At 36.4% G+C, this 11,634-nt stretch overlaps 1 pseudogene; it reads left to right on the forward strand.

The window, feature by feature from the left end:
• The first annotated feature begins 7,680 nt into the window (after window positions 1-7,680).
• On the forward strand, window positions 7,681-9,407 carry LOC147634216 (jasmonate-induced oxygenase 4-like; annotated as a pseudogene).
• Window positions 9,408-11,634: the final 2,227 nt, after the last annotated feature.

An 11,634-nucleotide genomic window follows, 5' to 3' on the forward strand; every position in this document is an offset into this window, starting at 1 on the left:
TATCCAATTTATCACTCTCGCAAAAGAAAACATTTATAAACTTATCCTCAAGATCCCTCAACTCACCTCATCTCTAATTTAATTATACTGACTACTCATATGTTTTATTCTTTCTTCATCTTAACAAATTTTCAGTGCCTTCTCACTATGTTTAATAGTAAAGCATAGCATATAAATAGGGGTAGTTTAAAATTATGCTTTTTGTTCAATTGTTATTTTTTTTTTCTTGATTGAATGTTTAAGAGACGCTTACCTAAAAATTTAGATAAAATACATTTACTTACAAGCTTCTTTGTCTTGTAAAGTTCAACTATTTTGGGCTTAAAATCAATATCGGTAAAATGGCTGGACAACCCTCGACCCGACCACTTTTATTGGTCCTCAGAGAGACTTCTGGACCACATATCTATCTTCTAGTATAGAAACTCACCAACCATGAACCTCCCCCATGGCCATTCTGTGAGGGATGGACTTCTATCACTCTATGGGTGGAAGGAATCGTTAGGGACTCAACAACAAAAGTCATGGATTTGGACATCACGGTAGTTACCCATAATACCTTTCTTGATGCCTTACCTAAGGTGTACAATCTATACTTTTTTGACATGGTTTCTAAGCTGTACAATCTATACTTTTTTGACATGGTTTCTAAAATTTATATCCACGTACCCAACTATTTGGAACACCATATTAGATAATTTGGGAAAAATCCCATTCTCATTTGAAAAATGGGATCATGGTGAACCTATCCAAGCTTTTCAAAACCCCATCATGTGACATATCATTGGAAAGATCTTGAAGAGTAAGATCTAAATCTATAATGTCCGACAAATTTGGAGTTAATATGCTCAAGATATGCCAAAACTATGTTAAAAAGGTAATTCCCAAAGTATGAGATTTTTCCCAAATTATCTAATATTGTCTTTTGGCAGCATTCTCCATACTAGCTATCACAAACCTCATGAATACTTTTCCCCTACATCTTTTTAGACTGTTTGAGTAGGACTCCTGGCATCCTTAGTCCTAGACAAAGGATGTAATTAAATTTATTTTGTCTTGAAATTGTGTTCCTTCCTTTCGTCTTTTTTTCAATCTAGATTGTTAAAATTGCTATTAGTTTTTCATTGTATTTAAATCATAATAGTGCATAACCTTAAGACTCTCAAAAAAACCAAAATTAATTACACAACATCGCACCAACTACACTCAACAAGTCCTCATGACAATTTGTTTTTTTAACTATAGCATTATGACAATTTGTTTTTTTGACTATAGCATTATGACTTGATCATCATCTCATGATCCTCATACATCTTTGGAGCTCATGTGACTCATGACACAATGCACCCATTTAGCATATATATCTGAATGAAATCATGCTAATTTTCAACAGCTACTACGACCGACAACAAGATGAATGGTCAAAGATCTGGATGCATGATGACGAAGAATGTTTTGTTTTCATAGCCATTGGAAACACCACAGTTTTTACTCCAAACATATGCTTTTGTCACCTTCTAAAGCGGATCGACATCATACGTGGATATTCTATAGAAGATGATTCATCTCGATAATAATAGATGAAGAGTTTATTAATCGACTCCATTACCTTAGAACCAAATTAACCCCTGAGAAAATGATAATAGCTGACCATACATGCATCATTAGAAGAATGTAAATATTGTTCGACTTCTTGTATTCATTTCTCTTGTTATTTTATAACTTTTTTTTGAAGTTGGTATCTCTTTATCTTTTTCACCATAGCAAATTGTTTCTCCATTTTCCATAATTTTAATCTTCATAGAAAAATATGCTTGTAGTATTTGTGTCCTTTTCAATAATGTATCTTGTAGCAGAACTAGTCAACACCTACATTATAACCTAGTAAATAATTCTTCCAATATTTCTATGTAAGTTTTTTCTTTCTGACAGTGATTCAAACACCTTCCAAGTAAGTTTCTCATTTATATCCTTACAATAATGATCACGCTTAAATATTTATGCATGGAATTTCAAACCATATTACTATAAGTTTTATTTCTTATAAATTCATAATTTAATATAACCCTAGTTACATTTGGAAGAATAACTATATTTTGATCCATTTGCATTGCTTTCTCATTTTTCTCAATATAGAACATCATGGCAATCGAATATATGTAAGGTACGATCCTCTTACACCTAACTCAACCTTATGATGGCGAAATTCATATTTATTATTCAAGTTTATTTTAACTTCAAACGAAAATTAAGCTTTCATCATCTAGACTTGTTTAATTAATCAAGATTGTTAGAATTGTTACTAGTCATTCATATTTAATTTTTGCTTAAGCTCTTGAGAAATCAAATTTATCCGCTTTTCATTTATAATTTCACATGCTTTCAAACAACTTTTCAACTCAAGGTTAGTATTTCCTATCCATAATCAATTTATCTGTTATAATGTTAAGCTTCTCGTGAATTTTGTTTAAAAACTCGCGTCTCTTTGAGTATCAAAATTATTTTGATAGATAATTTCAATGACACCAATGATGGAGGTATGTATATATTCACTTCCTTTCATACAAATTTTTCATAAGTATTTCTATAATATTTTTCCAACCTAAAAACCTAATTAATAAACCATAGATTCAACATTAAGATTAGTTCAAGTTCATTAAATTAAATAAAATTTCTAGATAGAGAAAATTTGAGTCAAAATTTAAGTCTCAAAAGGAGCTAGCCACTCCGCCTAAAACTTCTATTCTGAAGGAAGTGATGTATGGAATTAATCTGGTGGTATGGGACATTAGATTGGTATACTTACTCTAGACACATTTATGTATTCTATCGTTTACCATCCTATGCGTGTATGTGCAACGTGCCTATGTGGTATGGGACACTTAGACTCGTCTTACATACATTCATTTGATTGGCTCATTGCATATGCATTATGTGTAGATCTAGTCTTCCACACCAATCATCATGAAGCCATCCTCTCATGCATTTATGCAACTGTATATCGGACATGCCCATATATGGCATACTTGTGGGCCTCCACTGTTTCTTTCAATTGGTTTGTATATGGAGGGGTGATTCTCGGGTTACTTATGCCTAGCAAACATGTGTGTGGTTGTTATTGAAATACTTGTGGGTTGTCTATATCTCAAGATGAACTTCGAAATGCATTTTCGGCCCCCAAAATGTATAGGACAACAGAGTTGCCCTAGCACAGCTTTAGTCCCGCGAAGAAAGCTCCTCAATCAGAGATCGTTTGCTGATGCCTCCCATAGAGCTCCCGACAAGGGTGTAGTCGCCAACACAAATACGGAAGAGTAGTTGAAGCTCTTACCCTCGTACCGCTTCCTATGCTTCTCTTGCTTGCAGCTTAGCCCTTAGCATGAACCAGGCTCTGATACCATGAAAAGATGTAGGGGAGAAGAGAGCTTGAGCTCTTGCAAGCACACACACACTCACAAACCCTAAAAGAGAACACACAAGGTGAGAGGCTGAAAATCTTCTTCTTCTTCACACAACACTCAACACACCATATACAAAGATAAGAGTACACACCATATGAAAAGGTACTCAACCAAATACATACTAGGGTTCTCTATAGTGTGAACCTAACTAAATGAGCTGGCGCTATAACTATGCCAGTTTCTAGAATGGCTGTCACACAGCCTGTCATCCCACTGGCCGCATATCACCCATCTCACCAACCATGCCAGTGGTGTAAGTGTGGGCCTATCCCCCAGGCGGGTCATCAGTGTCCACCGCCTCACTAGATGAGCTCGATATCTCAACAACCAACTATCGTATGGTACTTTTATCAATAGCTCAAGAGCATTGGTAAAATAAGCTAGAATGGATTCTCTCTAAATGTACTTCATATGCATGTATTATGAGATTAAGCATTGTATATGAAAAGGTCATGTATGAGCCTTGGGTGCTTGATCTACCATAGTTTAAGTATGCGTGAACACACTTACGCAACATAGTCTCCCATTGTGCAATCAAGTCTTTCTCTTACTAATGTTCTTCTCTAATGCATGCTAGTGAGTGTGTGTGTGGCATGAGGTGAGAGGAGGAACAAGGACCTGTAGTCCAACTTAATAGCGTGACAATGCTTGCCACCTAGGAGACAATGATAGAAATAGCTACCCAATGAGGTGTGGAGCTCTTGAAGTGGTGTGCTTGAGCTCATTGCTACTTAACCTAGGCCATTAGAAATATCCACATGATGATGATTATGGGATTAATTGATGTATTCAATTAATTGTTTAACTAATGTGGACAGTGTCTGAGTATAGCCAATGAAAAGTGAAAGGGTATTGATTGAGGACAGTGTCTGAGTATAGCCAATGAAAAGTGAAAGGGTATCGATTGAGGTGTCTCACTGCATGAGATGTGAGAGGGTATCAATTGAGGTGTCACACTATATGAGAGTACCAATTGAGGTGTCGTATGGCTAGTGGATTGAGTGGTGGTGTGAAGATGATGATCATTTTTGTTTTGTGAATCATGTATTAGACTTTTTATGCATGTTATTTTTTATTTGATAATCAGTGAGATAATCACCAATTTAGGTATCGCAAGAGTTTTCTTGTTGGTATCCCATGTCCATAAGAACCTCTGAGCCATGCCTTTGTGCCTCTGAGCCATGTTCAGACCTCTGAGTTTACCTTTCAAGTTATGACATCAATACCTACAGCATAATCTTATTCTCTCGATAATTTTCTTACACAACCGAGGATAGTTGCTTTCCCAAATGGGAGGACTGTTTACAGGTATAGATTTTATCATATTTTTTATGAATTAATAATCATCCAAAAATATACTTAATTTAATTTGTGCAGGATTCAGCTTAATGGAATGTGCAAATGTGCATAAGATTATTATATGTGCAAATGTGCACAAAATTATTTTATGTAACAAGGCCCATTAGCAATTATATTTGGGTAAAGGTTTTTATATGTACAAACCTTAGGGAGACTTCATATGGTTAATAATATGTAAAGCAATACCCAAAATTGGGGAAAAGAAAGCCCAATTCGTACGCACATCTATTCTAAGCTCCTTGGGCTATTTTTATGAATAAAATTCTCTAAATACTCAAGTCGTGGAAGTAGAGCTACACATTTGAGGGGGAAGATTGCACCCACTCTTTTCTTCTGTGTGGTATTCACTATCCTTTACTCCTTTTACTCTTGATGGTGATGTTATTTTATATCCCTTGCCTTGTGTTATGCTATGTTATCTGGTTTTTTAAATTAATTCACGTCTTTGTTTCAATTATGAAATAATTTGTGAGTTTTTTTAAATTAATTTCTTTAAGAAGTACAAAAGGGTCTCGTGACATTTCATGGAGACAATGTTCTTTTGTTTGGGAAGATGAAAGGTGGGATATCATATGCAGATTACTTAATTGTAAATTGGAGGATGTTATATGGTTGAGGATTTTGGTGGCTTTAAAATCTAATGTATCTAAGAGAAGGGTTGTAAGTGATTGGACCCTAGAGAGATTCATCTAGAACTTGAATAAATGGGAGGGGGTTAGGGTTCCATTTCATGAAAGGGTCACCATTTGTAATGTTGTTTTAAATACCTACATCATGTTCCTATGCCTAGTGCTTAACTTTGGCAAAACTCAAGAAAAGTATGGGGCCTATAAAAAGGGACTTTCTATGGAGAAATAGGTGTAGTAGTAGGAGAGTGGTAGCTTTGCTTACGTGGGACAATGTGAGTATGCCAAAGAGTGAAGAAGGCATTGGTATCCTATATCTACCATTAGGTAAAATTTGGACTCTCATTTTTGTCCCTTAAGGATTTCCACACCTCCTCTCTCTAGAAAAATGGGCTCATGGTGAATTTTTTGCAAATCAAATGAATAGTTAGCGATTATTGCATATTTGAAATCTATTCATCGAGACCTTTCCAAGTATATATATCATGATGGGAAATTTTGATTATTCAAGAAGTTCCCAAATTGGTGAAGACGTGGCATGTAACATGCCATGTCATCACACTGTCTAGACTTTTGTGGCTTTTATTATGAACCCCCTAGGAACTAGACCAATTTGGAAGATCTAGTCAAGTGGAGAGGTCCTGGAGAAGCAATCTCCTAAGGGCTGCAGTTCTAAAGCCATGATGATTGCCTGTATGTAGCTAGGATATCACATTTCATGGGGACAATGTTCTTTTGTTTGGGAAGATGAAAGGTGGGAAGGTCCTGGAGAAGCAATCTCCTAAGGGCTGCAGTTCTAAAGCCATGATGATTGCCTGTATGTAGCTAGGATATCACATTTCATGGGGACAATGTTCTTTTGTTTGGAAAGGTGGGACCTCATGTGCAGATTACCTAATTGTAAATTGGAGGATCTTTATATGGTTGATGATTCTGCTGGCTTTAAAATCTAATGTATCTATTGGCATTTGTCCCAGGTGTAGGTCATCACTTGTGTTTTGGGAATGCCTAGCAATTAGGGGTACTTGGTCCAAAATGTGTAAATGGATAGAGAAGAGCTTGGGTATGCAAACATGTTGGGGGGACTGGATCTTGGGTAAATGGTCAATTTTAGTAATGAATATATTGGTTTGGTTTTTAATATCATCAGAGCTTGCATCTTGATGGAAATCTGGTCTAGCAGGAATGCAATTGTATTTAGGAAGGCAGTATGTACAGGCTTGCAAGAGTCAGACTTGATGCATAAGTGTGTTACATGTGCTGGTTGGTATGTAATGTGAATAAAATAAGATGTTTTGAGCTGGATATGGTGATTCAGAACCTGCAAACAAATATGATTTGAACTTTACCTCAGAGTTTGGTGAGCTTCAAACATACTAGGAATAAACCCCTAACTTTGGTCTGTATGGTGCTGCAGGTGAGATTTTGGGAAGGGAAGAAAAGGCCTCCCAAGTTTGGACCAAAAACTCTAAGGTGGTACTGTAAAGAAAAACAAGTTGATCGTACATTTGTCGCCCTCGTAGAAAACCAAGTACGAACAAGACCCACTATTAAAGTTTGGTCCAAGAAAGGGGGGATGCTGGAAAAACAGTCCCCTGGAGGATGCACTACAGAAGCTATGATGGAGGCCAGAATACTTTTGGAGCATCAAGAAGAGAGATGGGAATTTTTGTATAAAATTCTGAATGAAGTTGAGAAGGAGTAGTAAATATGGACACTGTAGCCCTGATTTGGTTGTATTTGCAGTTTTTGAACAGTTTCAGTTAATATATATAACTATTATTGATCTGAAAAAAGGAAAAAAACTAAGAGAAGGATTGTAAGAGAACTTTTTGTAAAGGGCTGTCTTTATTAATATTAATATATATAATTACTTGTTCCCAAGAAAAAGAAAGAAAGAAACTAGTATTTAATAAAATTATTTACAAACAACTAGGTCAAATTAAGGAGACGTCTTGGCATTGGCCTGTCTTCTAGTCAAGAATCCACACATCAATGTTTGTTGTCCTTTTTTCAACAACAAAAAAGTTTCAACCGCAATCAAAATAAGCTAGGAGCGTATTTTTTCAATGTCGCCGGCCACCTCGCCTTCTCCGATGGGCGCCGCATGCTTCACTGCTCCCTGCTGGTTTTACACAATCAGCAATCTATATAAATGCATTAGATCTCCTCTGAATTTCGCAAGCCTTCTCTGCTTGAGCGTCGATTAGCACTTAATTACGTCGTTAATTACCATGACCACCATCTTCTCCAGCCAACGTCTAGCTGTGCCGGAGCGTGCACAGAAGGTGACGGATCACGAGAAACGCCATCTTGTGCAGAAATTATCCCAGATGGCCGTGCCGGAGGTGCCCCAGGAGTTCTTGGTCCCCCATGAGCAGCGGCCTCATCCGGCCCAAAGAAACACGGGCCTCCTTCCCTTCGTGGATATGGCAGGCCTTCATGGAGACTCGGAAGCGGACACCCTGAAAGAGATCGCCAAAGCCTGCGAGGAGTGGGGCTTCTTCCAAGTAGGTTAATTACATTAACGTGCCTGCGCTAGCTAGCTTTTAAGATTAGATAATAATGAAGAGGAGATAAAAGCGTATAGCTGATGTGGTCTGTACTGTTTGCTGCTGTGCTGCAGGTGGTTAACCATGGCATACCCGCGAGCGTTATTGAAGGGACCAGACAGGCAGCCAGGCAGTTCTTTGAGCTCCCCATGGACGACAAGGAAGGTTACTCTGTGAAGGATCAGAGCACTGAAGGCTTGCTCGGATATGGCCACACTAACTTCTTCCAAGGAGCCGCAAATGACTGGATGGACTCCCTCTTTGGCTACCTGGCTCCCCCCTCATTGAAGAAACTCGACATGTGGCCTTCCCAACCCGAAGGATTAAGGTCCAACCCCTTTCTCTCTCTCTCTCTCTCTCTCTCTCTCTCTCTCACTCACTCACTCACTCACTCACTCACTCTCTCTCTCACACACACACACACAGTCTCTCTCTCAGAGACAGTACACACATACACCCCCCCCCCCTTACACACGGACACACACACACTTTTTTTTCCATTATATCACATGGCCCAACACCTCTTTGTGATGTGACCACTCTAGGGGCATGGTGGATTCCTATTCACCGAGCTACAGAACCTTTTCAAAAGTTTGCTCGCCGCATTGTCCAAAAGCCTTGGTATGAAGGATGACCATCTAGAGAAGGCTTTTCAACATTACAACTTGTTCTTCCGAGCAAACTACTACCCTCCTTGCCCTCAACCTGACCTTGTTCTTGGGACACATGGACACAAGGACCATGGATGCATGATGGTTCTACTACAAGACAAAGATATGGATGGACTTCAAGTGTGCAAGGATGGCCAATGGTTCTCAGTGGATCCCATACCCAACGCATTAGTCATCAATATTGGTGATCAATTACAGGTAAAGTCCTCCAGCCCTAAGTTAACCAGTTTGTAAGAGCCACATCATTAACACACTTAAAACCACCAAACTTGTGCCATATTGTTGTCTTTAAAAAAAAGGTTTATAAATATTTAGTGATACCCAAAGATCATGTCTAATAGATGTAGCTAGTAGGGGGTCCTCATCCTACAAGGTTAATTCCTTGCTACACTCTAATAGATGTAGCTTAGTAGGGGGTCCTCATCCTACAAGGTGAATTCCTTGCTACACTTTAGTGAACAACTTTTGCCATGCTTCTCTTTTCTAAAAGATGAATTCCTTTTACTACTAGGCTACACACTAGTGAACACCTTGTGCCATGCTTCTCTTTTGTAAAACTGTAAATTTAGGATATCATCTTGATATATATATTGACTCTTTTTTATTTTTTGATTATAGATGCTAACCAATGGCAAGTACAAAAGCGCATTACACCGTGGTGTGGTGAGCAACAATCAAACTATAATGACCCTTGTTGCACACTTGGATCCTCCAGAGAAGGTTGTAACAACACACTAATTGGCACATTATAGTCAAATATCATATTTAGCTAGAGATTGAGACACTTTAATTTGAAGCATAATTGTCCTTAGACATATATCGCATGGATCACCCCTAAAGAAGGTGGTAGCAACCCTTAGACGTATAATCAAATATCATATATAGATAGAGACTTGAGACGCTTTAATATGTTCTTGGACATATATATCACACTTCATTCTTAATGATATTGATATTTTATGTGCATGTCACTAATAGCATGAATAGCTTTTCTACTTAAGGAGAAAAGCTTATAAAAGAGAATTAATGGTAAGAGCTTTAATAGTGGCCATAATTTGATTAACTATGTCATAAACGTATGATCTTGTATGAATGGATTTGATGGATTAAGGATATGTACATGCTTTCATCTTGCACTCTTTATTACGAATATATACAAATAGGGACTCTTGTACCTCACGAGATTGAATAACTTTTCCTCTCTTCTTTGAAACCAAAATCGATTTCGATTTGTGCCCCCTCAAACCAAAAAATCAATTTAGGATACAATATGCATGGGATATTGTGCCTACTACTACTAGCACGATCATGACAATTTTTTCACAAAAAACATGAAGCATAGATAACATGTTTCAACTTTCCATAACTATATATTTTTTTTACAAGACATTGTCAATTGTTCTAGTTTGCTTTTTTCATTCTCTAAATGAAATACATAAATAATTGTTTGGTCTCCACCATAGTGACATACACCATTTAGGATCATCTAATGCTTATGACATTACTTCCTTCTTCTAGAGTCGATTTTTGTAGAAGGAATGCTCGAATAGATTTTGTAGAAGGAACACTCTAGTGGTTTTACTTAAACAGTATAAATGAAAATATAAAAATTAATATTTGAATATCTATTAAGCTAGTTTTACTGATCTAATATTAAGAGTCAACATTTTCATGATGGTTCTTTGTTCCTTTTAATAGGTGCACATGTAAAGCCCACCTATTCCTCACTAAATTCGACCCCTTACATGTAGTCTACCATTTCTATTATTATAATGTTAGTATGATCCTTGAAGGGAAAGCTCTATCTTTATGCTTTTCAAGATGATAATTTAAGTTTAGGCATCTTTTGAAAGTGAGTGAATACAATAGTAGCACCCCCCTCCTCTCTCTCTCTCTCTCTCTCTCTCTTAATATCACAATAATTTCATATTGGGTGGATTTATATATTAGAAATTAGCACTAGTCTTGTAGAAAAAAACCACTTTTGTGGCTTTAAGAAATTTTTTGTTTAAGAAAATATTTTCTTTTTGTTTCAAAGAAATTTATATTAGGAAAATAATATCAACACAAGATATTCATTGAGAGATCATAATAAGTGCCAAAAACATTTTAAACATATTCTTCCATAGTCATGATTTCGGTAAATAAATTAGATACTTTTTCAACACCTACAACTATACGATTAAAAACTATTCTACATGTGCATAGGATATTGGCATGTCCAATATATCACTTAATAAACAAACACTTTTTCATATAGGTATCCTTGAAGTAAGGCTATTGCAATATTTTTATGTTATTTTTAGCAATTTTAAAATAAGAAAGTACTGGATATATAATTTTCTTTTTCCAAAAACTTCCACCATAGGTAGAGGCATTCTAACCAATTATTCTTAAATAGTGTCATGAAATTTTACGTTGGTTGACATTTTCATTTCTTCAAAATTGCAAGACTTGTCTTTTATGTTGATAAGCACGTGAGCTCTCTCTCTCTCTCTCTCTCTCTCTCTCTCTCTCTCTCTCTCTATCATAAAAACTTTATATTGTGTGAATTTATGTAAAAAACATTAACCCCCTTTTGTTAGAAAGAAAGCCACCTTGTGGCTTTAAGAAATGCTTGAAAAAAAAAAATTTTAGTATATTTATTTTGAAGAAATTTTTAATATAGAAGATATTCATTGAGAGAGAATATCTAGTGCCTAAAAAGTTTTGAAAACATAGTCTTTTTTTATGGTCATGATTTAGGCACCTTTTGTTAAAAAAAAGCTACCTTGTTATTTTTACATTAAAAAAGCCTTTTTATTTTTAGGTGGTCCTAAACTACTTTTTATTGGTTTTGAACTATTTTAAAGTGGTCCTCAAATACTATTTAGTGGTCCTGAACTTCTAATGAGTGGTCTAACAATATTGTTAAGTGGTCAAAAGTACTATTAAGTGATGCAAAAGTACTATTAAGTGGTACATG

Source organism: Cibotium barometz, chromosome 11, assembly GCF_041138505.1.
Source record: "Cibotium barometz isolate CiBa-2024 chromosome 11, ASM4113850v1, whole genome shotgun sequence".
NCBI classification, from domain to species: Eukaryota; Viridiplantae; Streptophyta; class Polypodiopsida; order Cyatheales; family Cibotiaceae; genus Cibotium; species Cibotium barometz.